The sequence below is a fragment of the Lynx rufus genome, unplaced genomic scaffold (assembly GCF_022079265.1).
Source record: "Lynx rufus isolate CCGP_SWC_20201006 ecotype Redwood Valley unplaced genomic scaffold, mLynRuf1.p SCAF_4, whole genome shotgun sequence".
Classification (NCBI taxonomy): domain Eukaryota; kingdom Metazoa; phylum Chordata; class Mammalia; order Carnivora; family Felidae; genus Lynx; species Lynx rufus.
In genome coordinates, this window is record NW_025814856.1 from 87,881,154 (window position 1) to 87,898,330 (window position 17,177).

Consider the following 17,177-nt stretch of genomic DNA (forward strand, 5'->3'; position numbering starts at 1 on the left):
GTTAGAGAGGGAGGGAGCCAAAACACAAGAGACTCTTCAAAACTGAGAACAAATGAGGGTTGGTGGGGGGTGGGAGGGAGGGGAGGGAAGGGTGGGTGATGGGTATTGAGAAGGGCTCCTGTTGGGATGAGTACTGCATGTTGTATGGAAACCAATTTGACAGTAAGTTTCATATTAAAAAAAAAAAGAAAAATAGAGGAAACAAAAGCAGAAATGACAGTGGGGACTTACTAGCAAAGTTACAGAACTAAAAAAAAAAAAAAAATAAGAGAATACTGTGAACAGTTACATGCCCACAAATTAAATAACCTAGGCAAAATCCAAATGGAGAAATTCTAGAAATATTCAAATTACTAAAACTGAATCAAGAAAATAATGAAAACATCTGAACAAATCTATAATAAGATCTATAAAAAGAGATTGAATCAGTAAACAAAAATTTCCCAGCCACAACAAAAAGAGCCCAGGGTCAGATGGTTTCAGTGGTTAATTCTATCACAAAGAATAATGAACTCCAGTCTTCCCGAAATGCTTCCCAAAACACAAGAGTAAGCACTTCTTAATTTATTTTATGAAGTGAATATTACCTTGATACCAACGTAAGACAAAGATACCACAGAAAAGAAAACTATAGACCAATATCATATATGAAGATAGATGCAAGATTCTTCAACAAAGTACTACTAAACTAAGTCCAATACAATAGCATGTTAAGAGAATAACCTAGTAAGATTTATCCCAAGACTGCACTGTGAGATAACATACTACAAGGTGAAAGTCAAAGTGATACAGCAAATCCAGAAATTGAAGGAAAGAAACAGTATGATCATTTCAATTGATATAGAAAAAAATTTTTTTGATAAAATCCATCACGCTTTCATGGTAAAGACACTCACAAAATTAGGAACTGAAGCGAACTTCATTAACATGATAAAGATAATTTATAAAAAAACCACAGACTGAACGCTTTTAACCTGAGATCAGGAACAGGATAAGGAAGCCTAGTTTTAACATTGCTATTCTACTTTATATTGGAGGATCTAGCCAGAGAAGTTAGTCAAGACAAATAAATAAAAGGCAAACAAATTGGAAAGGAAGAAGTAAAACAATTCCATTTACAGATGGCATGATTCTATATACAGAAAATACCAAAGAATGCACAAAGAAACTAAGAGTTAATAAGTACATATAGCAAACTTGCAGGGCACAAGGTAAATGGAAAATTGTCCATGGTGGTTCTATATATACCAGCAAAGACCAATATGAAAAGGAAATCAACAAAGCAATTACATTGATACCAGCATTTAAACAATACAGTACGTAGGAATAATTTCACCAAAAAGGCAAGACTTACTAGTACACTGTTTACTATACTAAAAATTAAAAAAAAATTGCTGAAAAACAAACAAAAAAAGATAGCTAAATAAATGGAAAGATATCCTATGTTCATGGATTGGAAGACTTATCATAAGGTTAGGATGACAATACTACCCAAAGTGAACAAAAGATTCACTGAAAACCCTATAAAAAACCCAGTGGCCTTCTTTTGCAGAAATAGAAAAGGTGATCATCAAGTTCATATGGAATTTCAAAGAGCCTCCATCAGCCAAAACTATATTTAAAGAGAAAAAACAAATTTGGAGGACCCACACTTTGTTATTTCAGAACAACTTGAAAGCTATAGTAATCAAAACAGTGCGGTACTGGCATAAGAACAAAAATAAGTCAATAGTATGGAATTGAGAGTGTGGAAATAAACACATCTATGGTTAATTGATTTTTGACAAGGGTTCAAAAGCCATTAATAGGGAAAGAATAATCTCTTCAACAAATGGTGGTATATATCCATATGCAAAAGAATGGAAATGGACACCTACATTATACCCTATTCAAAACTTAACTCAAAACTGAATGACTACCTAAATAAAAAAGCCAAAACCATAAAACTGTTAATAGAAAACATGGAAATAAATCTTTATGACCTTGGAATTGGCAATGATTGTTAGATATGACATCAAAAGCATGAGCAAAAACAGGAAAAATAGATAAATGAAACTTCATCAAAAATTTCAAACTTCTGTGCATCCAAGGTCATTATTAAGAAAATGAAAAAAAAAAACCTATAGAATGTGGGAAAAACTTGCAAATCATACATGTGATAATAGTCTAGTATCCAGAATATATAAAAAAGACTTGTAACTCAACAACAAAAAGACAAAAAGCCTAATTAAAAAATGGGCAAAAAATTTGAACAGTCATTTCTCCATACAAGAAATACAAATGACTAAGTACATGAAAAGATGCTCAATATCATTGGTCATTAGCAAATTAAAATCATAGTGAGATACTAATTCATATCTACTAGGATGGAAATGATAATGATGATAAATGGATAATAATATTGGAAGGATAAAGAAATATTAGAACTTTCATAAAGTCCTGATGGGAATATAAATGTTCTACCTACTGTGGAAAATAGTTTGATAATTCCTTATGAAGTTAAATATGGAATTACCATATGACCCAGCAATTCCACTCCTAGGTGTATAGCTAAAAGAACTGAAAACAGGTACTCAAACAAATATTCATGCATTAATGGTCAGTGTAGTACTGTTTTAATAGTCAAAATGTAGAAACAACCCTAATATCCATAAACAGATTAATGAAAAAAACAAACTGTGGCATACATAATCCAGGATAATTTAGACATAAAATATTGACACATACTACAACCAAAGGACCCTGGAAAACATTATTTGAGGTGAAAGAAGTTAGAGACAAAAGGTTATTACATGATTCTGTGCAGAGCAGGTGAAACCATACAGAAAGAAAACAAACTGGTGGCTGCCCAAGTTGAAGGGAACAAGGAAGAGACAGTATGTGCTTAATAGACAAGGACAGGTAAGGAGGTTATGTTTGGTTTGATTACAAGTTGTTGGATAGAGGTCCTGGTTGCACAATTTTGTGTATGCAAAATGCCACTAAATCATTCACTTTTAAATGGTTAATTTTATGTTATGTGAAATTCACCTCATTTTAAAAAAACAGGATATATTACTCCCCAAATTCTGAGATATGAACAAAATCTAAACACGTTTTAAAACAGTTTTACTTCTGGGGAGCCTGGGTGGCTCAGTTGGTCTGACTCTTGATTTCGGTCCAGGTCATGATTTCATGTTTTTGTGAGATTGAGCCCCACATTGGGCTCTTCTCTAACCTCACAGAGGCTGCTTGGGATTCTCTCTGTCCCTTTTTCTCTGCCCCTTCCCTGCTCATGTGTGTGCTTGTCTCTCTCAAAATAAACGCTTATTTTTTTTTTTTTTTTACTTCTGGAATGTATATGTTTTTGTTAAAATTATGTTTTAAAGTTGTAGTTCATGGCAGTGGCTATTAAAACCTAGCTATAATTTTCTGCATTTGCAAAAAACAAAAACAAACTATGCCTCATTTTATAATAAACTGAACCGGCCACATTTTTTTTTTACGCGTCTATATTATTTCTATAGTAGAAAATCAAAATCTTCAACCTTCTAAACTGCATCAACTCCCTGAACCACTCAAAAGATTTTGTATAGTTAATTAGAATATGATAAAATGTACTTCTCACATGAGTAATTAGGCTCTGATATGCTTTTGGAAACTTTGTCTAATTTTGGCAATAGCATTCCATTGCATATTTGACATGCTCAATGCTAGGTGAGTGTGAAAAAATTCACAGTTTTTCCTTTTTTCCAATTTTTACAAATTTAAACCAGCCACACTGTTACTTAGGGACAAATAGACTCCATTGTTTGCAATTAACCAGTGGCACCCAAACTTTGCTTTCATGTTTCAGTGACAAAGTATTATACATACTGAAGGATACATTACAGTGTGGCCAGATAATTTATTGAAAACTTCAATTGTGTTTTGTTCTTCCTGCTGGAAGAGATCAGAATAATGAGAGGTATTCTACTTTCTTAATCATACGAACATAGGTCTGTGTCATATTCAAGATCTGAGAGCTTTGCGAGGGACCATTTGAGTTATAGGGTCCATCCAAACAAAGTTAACCCCTTTATCTGTACAGACACATTTAAATTCTAGTTGGACAGCAATGCCAATGATAAGGACTTTTAAGAACCATGGCCTTGGAAATCACATAAGGCCCTGATTTGCCAAGCTTGACATATAAACAGAAGAGAGGTTGTCTTTAAGGATCTATGGAGGCTTAGACTGTGACAAAACCATCAGTGAAAAATATATGTGATTAATTTGCTTTAAAGGATTAAAGAAATATGACATTTTGATACTTCAGTGTTATAAAGTCACATGTTTACTACAAGAGGATAAAGATTAAAGTGAAACTAAAGATAATGGTTTCAGAAGTAAGACAATTATATTTCTAAATTCTGTATTTTCATTAGAAAGACACACTGCTGTGTAAGAATACAGTTATACTTCTTAACTAGTGTGTGGCTTCATTTAACATTACGTTTCCTTGACTATTTTCCTAGGAGAAAAGAAAATGCTTAAAGGTACTGATGACCTCCTTTTTCTCTTCCTTAAATCTTCCACTGTCGTCATTATTGCCAAGTTTAAAACTGCTCTTTCTGTAGTTACTGCTTGAAAAATGTATTACGGCAGCGAAACATATTCTGCTTATACACTCTTATGTAGGCAAAAAGAAGGCTTGATGGCCAGTAAGCATAAAGAGAAACAAAGAAGTAACTTAAAAGCATGGACATAAAAGGCTATGAAAACTTGATAGTTTAAGAAAGTAACAGATCAGAACACTGGAAGATGAACACAGATACCTCTCACTTTCTCAATTAATTTAAAAATTTTTTGATGTTTTGTTTATTTATTTTTGAGAGACAGTGTATGTGCAAGCAGAGGAGGGGTAGAGAGAGACAGAGACCGAGAATTTGAAGCAGGTTCCAGGCTCCGAGCCGCAGAGCCCTACACAGGGCTTGAACTCACAGACTGTGAGATCATGACCTCAGCCAAAGTCAGTTGCTTAACAGATGAGCCACCCAGGCACCCCTCTCATTTAGCTTTTACCTGGTGCTTCTGAACTAGCACACTGGATGCTAGGACTCATGATCTACCACTGATTCCTTCTTCAAGGTAAAGCATCATTTACAGCTGTACCAGGCCACGCTGAGATAATGACAATATTCCCTCATCAGAAAATGTTACACGGGTTATGCAGACAGTCTGAAGTAGAATAATAAAGTTAATAAAACATTTCAAGGATTAACATGAAAACTTATCCTAAAACAGAAACACAATTTAAAAAATAAAAAAAGTTCCCCTCTTTCCTTTCAGCAGCCTTTTCTTTGTACACTGGCATGCTGACCACGGTACTACGGCTGCCTGCGAATTATTCCATTTTGATAATAATTATTGATCCGCAAAGAGAGATTGTAGTGACCTCCAAGGCTTCTATAAAATATTTCCCAATTGGCAATCTTTCACCACTACAAAATTAACTTGATTTCACATGCTGTAAGGTGTAAATCTCTAATTATGCTACCTTCTGCGCATGGTGCACTGGAATTATGATTGCTTACTTATGTGCTACGTTTTCCAGAGCACTGAATCATTACCAATTTAAGGGACGATTCAATAACTATCTATCAACAGTCACAGAAAACATAATGACCATTTTAACAGTGGTGGAGAGTGTCTACTAAATTATCTTGGGATAATAAAGATATTTTATGTTTAGACTCTTTAAAACCACAAAATCACAGAAATCTCTAGTGTTTCTTGTTTCTCTCTCATTGATTGATTACCCATCCTTGGGCCTACTACACAACCTTCCTTGGAACATGAGATTAAAATAGTTCAGCTGGTTTTTATCTATATACGTTTGCAACGATTTAAGTATGTATTTTTCATAAGCCCAAATCATGTGACATTGCTCCCCACAAATTAAAGAACACATTTTCCTTGGACAGTACTTGACCATGGCCCTTATTCCACATAAACTGCTGGATCATTTGATTAGAAGACAACACTATAGATAAGTGACAAAAGAAGGCAGTTAACTTTTTTTAAAAATGGCAAGGATTATTTTATTCAGTCTTCTAGAAGATAAAGTTCCTGGGCTCATATAAATATGACAATGTATTTACTAAGTATTTAGTAGACATTTTGAGAAGTTCACTTATCTTTCCAATTCTCAATTCTACACATTCAATTGCATGAAAATAAAGGTATACGTGGATGGGTGTTTAGATGATTTCCCAGATGGATAATTAATGAAACCCGAGCTTAGTGAGTGTTGTTCATTTGATGGAGCATTTATAGGCATCACATCCTGCCATAAAGGGGAGAACTGAAAAACCACCAACAAAGATTTTTCGAAATATAACATTGCTTTTTCTGTTACAAACATTTCTGTTGCTTTAATACCTATGACACTCTGAAGAAATTTATGCACATTTATTCCCATCAAAAGTAAAATTCATATTGTGAAGTCAAGTCTTTCACAAAGTATTATGAAATTCTCCACAATTAGCACTAATTAGTACTTGAAGCAGAGATTTCATATCGAGGTTCAAAGAAGTAAATGACTAAGCCATACTAGCAGCTTCTATGCCTGGAGACAGCTCTGTGATTAGGGCGGAGCTTTATCAAACAAAATAAAACAAAACAAAAGCCAATGGGGACTCTGCTTGTTCCTGTCACCTAAAATATGGTCCAAACTACTAAGAGTAATTAACACATGTAGCTAAAACAACTTAATACAGAACCCAAACAATTTTTGTATATGCATAATTTTTCTTAAACATATTTAATCATTCACTTGAGGAGAAAGGAGGAGTAACAAGTGTAATCACCTTCTATTAAAAACTTGTATTTCTACTAAATTTTTATTCCCTCAAGAGGGTTATTTACTGTTCTTCATAAAGCTAAGCTTTTACTTGCCATTTCACAAAAATTTTTCAACCAAAAAAATTCTGCAAAAGTAGTTCTATAGTATCCAGATTAATGATTTCTTTTACTATTTTTTAAAAAATTTTTTTTTCAATGTTTATTTATTTTTGGGACAGAAAGAGACAGAGCATGAACGGGGGAGGGGCAGAGAGAGAGGGAGACACAGAATCGGAAACAGGCTCCAGGCTCCGAGCAGTCAGCACAGAGCCCGACGCGGGGCTCGAACTCACGGAACGCGAGATCGTGACCTGGCTGAAGTCGGACGCTTAACCGACTGCGCCACCCAGGCGCCCCTCTTATACTATTTTTAATTTCAATCCCTTGCAACTTATTCTTGAGGCAAAAATAAGATAGATTTAAAAATCCTTTTGTTGGGGAAGGGCAACCCTTCCCCTATGATCAGCAATTGCGCCAGTAGAAATTTATCCAAAGGATACAGGAGTGCTTATTTGAAGGGCCACGTGCACCCCAATGTTTATAGCACTGCTATCAAATTATGGAAAGACCCCAAATGTCCACCAACTGATGAATGGATTAAGGAGATATGGTGTGTATGTATGTGTACACACACACACACACACACACACACACACACACACACACAATGGAATATTACTCGGTAATGAAGAAGAATGAAATGTTGCCATTTGCAACAACGTGGATGGAACTAGATGGTATTATGCTAAGCGAAATAGGTTAGTCAGAGAAAGACAGAAATCATATGATTTCACTCATATGTGGAATCTGAGAAAGTTAACATATGATCATAGGGGAAGGGTAGGACAAATAAGATAAAAACAGAGAGGGAAACAAACCATGAGAGACTCTTACATACAGAGAACAAACTGAGGGTTGATGGGGGTAGGGAAAACGGGTGATAGCATTAAGGAGGACACTTGTTGGGGTGAGCACTGTGTATTGCATGTAAGTGGTGAGTCAATGGAATCTACTCCTGAAGCCAAGACTACACTGTATGTTAGCTAACTTGAGAATAAATAAAATAAAATAAGTTAATTAATTAAAATCCCTTTGTTGTTTATAGCTTCAAGCTACATAAGCTGAGGTAGTTCATTTAAAACTCCATTTACCTCAGCACATTTGTTCTAAAGTTCTCTCCTAATTCAAACTCTTCACATAATTCAAGACATAGAACAGTACCAAAGAGAAAACCCTACTAAATCTAGGACCTCATTTGATGCAAATGGAATTAATCTAGGCTAAGTGTGGGGGTGCAAAGAACGCTGAGCTGGATTTGAGATTCCTCATTTTAAACTGTGATATAAAAGAAACATATAGCCTGCAGAAAATAAGTGGTTTGGATCTTAACCAAGCAACTGCATACGAAAATATTTTATTAGTTCTATGAGACCACAAAAGCATTAGGTATTTTATGTGTGAATGTATATTGTATATATGCATGTATATGCCTACATGCCTATTATAAATGTATACAGTAGTCCTCCCTGATCCATGGGAGACATGTTCCAAGAACCTCAGTGGATTCCTAAATCATGGATAGTACCAAACCCTATATATTGTTTTTTCCTATACTTACATATCTGTGATAAAGTTTAATTTATAAATTAGAATAAGAGATTAACTATAGTAATAAATTAGAACAATTATAATAATATACTATAATAAAAGTTACATGAATGTGGTCTCTTCTCCCTCTACCTCAAAATATCTCACTATATTTATTCTTCCTCTTCTTGTGATAATGCTAGATGGTAAAACGCCTACATGATGGGATGAAGTGAGGTGAATGTCAGGCATTGTGATTTTCCGCATTAAGCTGCTACTGGCCATCTGACAATACCACAGAAGGGGGATTATCTACTTCCAGATTGCAGTTGACTACAGTAACTGAAGCCATGGAAAGCAAAACCACGGATATTTTGATGTTGCATATGATGATAAGAAAATGTCACACAAATACTAAAGTCCATTGTGCTGCCTCTCAATACCTTATACCTCAAAGTATAAGTCGACTTTTCCAAATTTTGTAATATAATCATTTTAGTGGTTTCCTAATTTTTTTCAATAAGAGCCAATGCAGATTAGATAATCTTAAATAATTAGTAATTTTAAGAAATTATATACAAATCTGCAAAGGTGCATGTGTGTATGTTAGGAGGGGATGTATTTGGGAGATTATACATGTAGTTTCATTGGACAGTCAGTTAGAAGTCACACAACTGTTCAAAAGAGAAAGTGTAGTGAATTGATAAGAAAATAATACTATGCCCCCAAATCAAATAATCCAGTGAAGAAATGGGCAAAAGACATAAAGAGACACTCTTCCAAAGAAGACATTCAGATTGCTAACAGACATGAAAAGATGCTCAACATCACCCATCTTCAGGGAAATACAAATCAAAACCACAATGAGATACCACCTCACACCTGTGAGAGAGGCTACAATGAACAACTCAGGAACAACAGATGCTGGCGAGGATGTGGAGAAAGAGGAGCATTTTGGCACTGCTGGTGGGAATGCAAACTGGTCCATTCACTCTGGACAACAGTATGGAGGTTCATTAAAAAATTAAAAATCAAACTACCCTATGACCCAGCAATTGCACTACCAGGTATTTGTCCAAAAGATACAAAAATGCTGATTCAAAGGGGCACATTCACCCCAATGTTTACAGCAGCATTATCAACAATAGCCAAATTATGGAAAGAGCCCAAATGTCCATCACCTGATGAATGGATAAAGAAGATGTGGTGTGTGGATGGATAGATAGATAGATAGATAGATAGATAGATAGATAGTGGAATATTACTTGGCAATCAAAATGAATGAAATCTTGCTGTTTGCAACAACATGGATAGAAGTAGAAGGTATTATGCTAAGCAAAATAAGTCAGAGAAAGATAAATATATGATTTCACTCATATGTGTAATTTAAGAAACAAAACAGATGAACACAGGGGAAGGGAAGGAAAAATAAAACAAAAACAGAGAGGGAGACAAAACATAAGAGACTTAAATACAGGGAACAAACTGAGGGTTGAGGAGGGGGGTGGGGGAGAGAGGAAAATGGGTGATGGGCATTGAGGAGGGCACTTGTTGGGATGAGTATTGGGGTTGTATGTAAGTGATGAACCATGGAATCTACCCCCAAAACCAAGAGCACACTTTACACACTGTATGTTAGTCGGTTTGACAATAATTATATTTAAAAAATAATAAAATAAAAAGTTCTATAAAACTGTAAAAATAAATAAATAAATAAATAAATAAATAAATACATACATACATACATACATACTCTAAAAAAAGAAAGAAACTAATACTATGGGGCACCTGGGTGGCTCAGTTGGTCAAATGTTTGACTCTTGATTTCGGCTCAGGTCATGGTCTCACCGTCACGGAATTGAGCCCCTGAGCCTCCCGTGTAGGACTCCATGCTGATAGCGCATAGGGCTCCATGCTCTTGGGTGGAAGCCTGCTTAGGATTCTCTCTCTCCCTTGTTCTCTGCACCTCTCCTGCTTGTGCTCTCTCAAAACAAACATAAAAAAACAAAAACAAAAACAAAACCTAATACTATGATAATACACTTAGGAAGCTAATTAATGTTAAATAATGTTCTATGTTTTTAAACTGCATCAGTAACAATCAATGCTCTATTAATTCACAGCCCCCGTGTGTTAAACCGGCATATCCAAATAGTTAAGTGTTACATTTTTTAGCACAGGTCTCTCAGTGAACATTAGAATCATAAATCTGTTTCTTTTAATTATGCTCATTTGCATATATTTAAATACAGATGTCTGGTTAAGGATAATATGAATGATTTTTTTCTCCTTCAGTCTAAAAAGTTGTGTTTTAAAATTAATCCTTACATATTGACTATAGCAATGTTAACAAATTAGCACTAAATTGATGAGATCAACTTAAAACCTTTCTGGTTTTCACTCAGTGTATATATATACACATATATATATGTATATATATGTATACATACATATATAAAAGACAACATAATATGTATAACATATAATGTGTGTTTATATAATATTTACAATATATATACATACATTAGTTTTTATTTTTAGAAACTAACAATTCTCATAAGTTATTATTTTACTGCCATTTATTTTGAAAAACACTTTAAAATAGTATTTTCTATTTCAATTTTAAAGCACCTATATTTTCAAATGCAGGATTTTAATCATAAAAATGTATCCTGAAAAAAATATATTAATAATAAAGAGCTATAGAAAGAATAATTATGATTTACAAAGCTAGTCTTAAATATATGACTAATCTTTACTGACATACATAAATACCACCATTATAAAACAGGTAATTTCATCAAAATTTTAACAGACTGATTTACTTTGTTTTTCAAAAGAGTAATAGAGCAATCCCTAATAAATATTAATTTTCAAAACATAGTAGGCCATCCTAGTCATTATTTCTTAATTCTGCATGTTATGACAGAAATAAAATTGATAGAAATAAAATTTTTCACTTTAGGTTATGGAAATTACTTTCAGAAATACATATTAAAGAGTTCCAAAAATCTTAAAAATAGCTATCAAAATAGCAATCAATGAAGCAAAACATACTCTTGTTAAAATCAGCTCATGCAATAGGATCCTGGTTTGAAGTCTAGGATAAAAGGATTTTAGGGGTGCCTGGGTGGCTCAGTTGGTTGAGTGTCTGACTCTTGATTTCAGCTGCATGATCTCACAGTCACGGGATCGAGTTCCGTATAGGGCTCTGTGCTGGTTGTGTAGAACCTGCGTGGCATTCTTTCTCTCCCTCTCTCTTTGCCCTTCCTTCCCTCTCTCAAAATAAATAAACTTTAAAAAAAATTAATAAAGAGTTTGCTTTATTATTCAAAAAGCTCTGTATTTGTTCAATAAGTCTAAGAGTAGGAAACAACAGCTTTAATACTCACTCTATGTATTTTTAAGGCATACAGAGGTGATAATATTTTAAATGTAGCTTATTTTTAGTACAAAAAGTGGTATATATCATCACTGACAAAACATGTACTACTTCTGCAATACATGTCTTTTTTAAAAGAAATAATTTAAAATGTTAATTTTTAAGATCAAGAATTTTGAGTGAATTAGATCCCTTCTAGCTGCAAACAAATCCTATGAATTCACAATGCTATTTCTCCCAGTGGATGTCACTTTCTTCCCTGATTTTGTAGAGGACATCCTTAATCTTCCATCCTGAAGTTATTGATCATCTGAGGTAATGATGTAAATCAGTCTCTTTGTATATAAGAAAGATAAGGGGCGCCTGGGTGGCGCAGTCGGTTAAGCGTCCGACTTCAGCCAGGTCACGATCTCGCGGTCCGGGAGTTCGAGCCCCGCGTCAGGCTCTGGGCTGATGGCTCAGAGCCTGGAGCCTGTTTCCGATTCTGTGTCTCCCTCTCTCTCTGCCCCTCCCCCGTTCATGCTCTGTCTCTCTCTGTCCCAAAAATAAATAAACGTTGAAAAAAAAAATTAAAAAAAAAAAAAAAAGAAAGATAAAAGGCATGAGGAACACATTTTGGTGCTCTGGCTTATTTACCCAGAAAAGTAAATTTAAAATGGTTATAGAGCAGAGGAATCCACTTTCTAGAGAAGCAGCATAATATATTCCATGAAATAAGAAAGCCACATAATTACTAGGATATTTGAGAATTATTTGTATCAACCCATAAAGTAAAGCTCTTTAATGACAATTGGTAAATTTGTGCTGAAGAAATAGAGATATTGCTAAATGTCTACCTGACAAAAGGAACTCAACACTACTGGATATCTACAGTTGCCAGACTTTGTGATGGGAAGGTAGTGAATGTCACTTCATTTAATCATTACAGATAGATATTTGATCATTCCACATCATTTTCCACCTTTTTTTTTTAACTATTTAGCTTCCATTAAGCATTCTAATTGAAGAAGTATTCTACTAATAAAAGTGAGAAAATCATTGTGTAGATAGAACCTTCCATTAGAAAGCATACTTCTTCCCTTGCTCTTTCCAAATTGTGATGAAAAGAAATAATTATCAAGTTGTGTCTAAGTAGTCAGCTTAACCCCTTGGAAGCAATAAATTTTGACTTTGTTTTTGTTATATCTCTTGAGAATTTTCCCAAGGAACAAACTGAAGGACTTAAGGAAAAAGGTAGTAATTTTCTTCCATCTATATTCAGAGTTAAAAATTTTCATTTGTAAAGGGAATTCAGCTACAAGGTAAAACTTTTTCGTTACATAGAAGTTATCAAAAAACAGGTTTTGGCTTTGGAGCTATGACTTTGATATGAGAATGATGGGGTCTGGAAAGTGGAAGAATGTCTTACAGACATTGGGGAACATTACATAACTCAATAAAATTATCTCAGATAACTCCCTGCTTCAGTTATGCACGCTGTACACATTATTTTGTGATTTTTATGTTAATTAGTGCTAATTTTAATAAATTGAATATACAGGACATTGTAGGGGTTAGCCTGAACTCAAAGTGCCATTGAAACACTAACTAGACACTAACAATGCTTCTGCCTTAGAACTCCTATGTCAAAGATGTGATCCAAGTTCCAAGATGGAAAAACCATATGTGAATTAAAGGATCTTATGCCACACAGGTGGATTCCAAAAATAAAATGAAATTTAAATCTCCAGGAAGGAAGATTCATTCTTTTCCTTCCTTCCTTCCTTCCTTCCTTCCTTCCTACCTTCCTTCCTTCCTTCCTTCCTTCCTTCCTTCCTTCCTTCCTTCCTTCCTTCCTTCCTTTTTATCTATCTACCTACCTACCTACCTAGCTATCTATCTACCTATCGTGTATGAGGGGGAAAGGGGCAGAGGGAGAGAGAGAATTTAAGGAGGCTCCAAACTCAAAAGAAAGCACGCATGAAATGGAGCTCAATCCCACAACCCTAGGATCATGACCCAAATTGAAATCAAGAGTTGGATGCACAGTCAACTAAGACACACAGGTGCCTTAGGAAAATTTTACCCATAAGGAAGAATTCTGTAATAACTAAAGTGCTCCAAAAAGTTTCTGAGACAGTTACTAAGGAAAAAAAAAATGAGTATGGAAAGGCGACCAAAAGTCAACCAACCAACCAAAAACAGTCCACATTTGTCTGTGAACAAACAGAATGTACAGTATAGTGCTTCAATACACATTATGAGCTGAAATGTGTCTCTCCCCCCTCCCCCGAACACACATAAAAAAAGTATGTTGGTGTACTAATCCCTAACACCTCAGAATGTGAAATTATTTAGACACAGAACCTTTACGGAGGTAATCAAATTAAAACTGAGTCACTGATGCGGAACCTAATCTAGAGGACTGGTGTCCTTATGAAGAAAGGAAATTTGGACAAAGAGATGGACAGAGAAGGAAGACAAGGTGAAAATACAGGGATACTGCTATCTACAAGACAAGGAATGACAGAGGCTAGGAGAAGCTGGGAGAGCAGCCTGGAAGAGCCCTCAGAAGGAACCAACCCTGTTAATACCTTGATTTTGGACTTTTAGCCTCTAGAACTGAGACAATAAATTTCCCTCTCTTAAGCCATCCAGTGTGTGGTACTTTGTTCTGAGAAACCTAGCAAACTAATACAGTTCATGGGCAAGAAGAGCAAAATGATCCCAGTCAAGCATGAACTCTGCCCCTTGAGTCACCTTGTACCTTTAGAGCTTACCACAGTGTCTGAAAAAGAGCAAAGAGTGAGTGACTGATATAACGGGTGAATGAAAGCAAGAATACATTTCAAAATGAATAAACCTAACTGAGAGGGATTTAAATCAGAATTGTAGGTAGAGCAGAGGAAATGACAAGATAAAAAGACCAAGCATGGTCCTGAATTAGTAAGAAAAATCAGATAATGGCGAGTTTTTTTAAGAGACTAATAGAAAACAAGAACTGTGAAGTTCAGAGGCTAATATTCTAATTCTGACCAGATCACTGGTTTATTAAGGAACAATGATAAAGGTACTAATCTACTCTGGGTTTTGTTCTTCATCTGTAAGGTAAATGGACTGCCTAATAGCTGAATACCATTCAACTTGTTCAGTGTGTCTGCCAGATGTGTTACCCAAAGATAAACAAAGTGGAAGTCACACTTTAAGTAAAGGGGGTATCATTTTACGTTATCAACAGGACTTGCTAGGATGGGTCAAGATTGTGGCAATGAAAAAGTAAGTGACCAGAGTCTTTTAATACATGTTTTGTCCCATTGCTTTTATGCTTATACTTCTCCCTTTAATACATTTATTCAATAAATATTGAGTGTCTATTTTGTGCCAGGCATTGTTCTAGGCACTTGGGACTAGAGAGCTACAATCAATGCAAAACTCTTGTTCTTGCAGAGGTGAGGTTCTACGGGAGAAGAAAGATTATATTTGATTAAATAAACATTCTATTAATAAGCATTATATAAAATTTAAATATATTCAAATGTATAATTATTTAAATAAAGTAAATATATCTTAAATATATATATTATATATATGTATAATTCAGAGGATGCATAATGGGAATTAATGGTGATATGAAGATTTATTTAGAGAATAAGTTAAGGAGAGCCTCTCTATGGAAGTAAAACTTAAGCAGAAACCTGTAGACAGGCATGAGCCAGACAAAGATGGAGGAGAGGGAGATCCCAACACAGGTCCAGGATGGGGAGGAGATTGGCAAGGTCAGTGGTAGGAGCAGAGGAAGAGGAGGGGGCTAATGTGAGGAGTGACTGAGGAGGTTGTGAGACAGGCAGAGAAGAGATCATAAGGGTCCATGTACAGAAATTTTTAATATATTCCGAATTTGATGAGGATGTGCTGGAGAGTTTAAGCTGTGGAGTGTGTGACACAATCTGTCATACATTTTAGAAAATGAACTTAGGTGCAGTTTAGAGAATTGGCTGTAAAGAAGGCAAGAGTGGAGGGAGTCCAGGGACTAGATAAGAGTGTAAAGTGTTAAAAAAAAAAAAAAAAGATGCTGGTTTTGGTCTAATCACCTGATAGCCAATGGAAAGTAAATCCAAACTCTAACTCAGAAAATTAGAGTCCCTCTGACATGTTCCTTGCTACTTTTCCAGTTTCACTTACAGTTAAACTCTTCCTCTTCCTCTTTGCTTTATGTTTGGTCATCAGACTGAACGTTTACATATTGTGTTTCCTCTGTTTGGAAGGGCCTCCAGTTTTCTTCTCATGGTTCAACAGAGATTTCACCTTCACATTCCAGAACCTCCTCTGTGAAACATTTCCTGACACTTCCAGAAAAGGAGATCTTTCCACAGAACCTCATAGAGAATAGAACTTCTCTTTCATGCTGTATTATATTATGCTATTTTATGCTGTGTTGTCTCAATGGCAACTGAAATGTGTGATTCATTTCAACTTTACTAGTCTGAGAAAATTAACAGTATGTAAATTAATGAGCTAAACTTCTTAACCCTATATCACTATGAATATCACTTAGAAGATTATTCTTTTCAGTACAACTGAAATCCATACTTACAATTAAGAAATTAATTTAGCTTTTAAACAGACTGAAAGCATATCTAGAAATGGGCAAAGAAACAAATTATGAAATTCACATAAGAGAATCAAAGTGTCTAAAGTGCCAAAAACATTGCCTGTATATAAAATGGTCTACTCTGTGCAGGAAATAAGGCAGTATCTTTCAGTTGGTATACAATTATTCCCTATTAAAGCACTGAATTCAGCCAATTAGAAAAAGGAACCATTGAACTGTGTTTCAAGGCTCAATACATCTAGGAATTTCAGGCTCAGAAATTATTTAGTATTTCTACCCAACTTCTTTTATGATTAGATAGTTAATCAGTATCAGTACCTATAACACAACTCACATAACTCATTTTATCTTTCATTTCACATTTCCAAATCTGAAGTGAATACTCTGGAGAAAAAATACGGACAACTTCAATCTCTTCTCTAACTGAGTTCATATGAATTAAGGGTACTGGGCCATATATTAAGTTAATGATCAATACATCAACTGGAAAACCTTATACTTTCTAATGATGTAATCCTATAGTATTAAAGTACTGTCAAAAACCACATTTTCCAAGTTTTCCAAGAAACTAGTTAGGTGAATTTATATGCCACTGCTAGAAAAATAAATACCTACACAGAGAGCAGAATTGAGAATCACTTCTCACAATAGATATAATTCTAGAAAGAAAGCCATACAAAAAATAATTCTCTGTAAATTGAATGAAATCTCAATGCATTAGTGGTTTCCTGACTTAACAGCTAACGACCTCTG

At 34.8% G+C, this 17,177-nt stretch overlaps 1 protein-coding gene across 1 annotated transcript in view; it reads right to left on the reverse strand.

Annotated features, from left to right (window-relative positions):
* The window catches only part of PCLO (piccolo presynaptic cytomatrix protein), a 411,980-nt gene that overhangs the window by 175,203 nt on the left and 219,600 nt on the right, over positions 1–17,177 (reverse strand). The gene's annotated exons all lie outside the window — the stretch shown is intronic.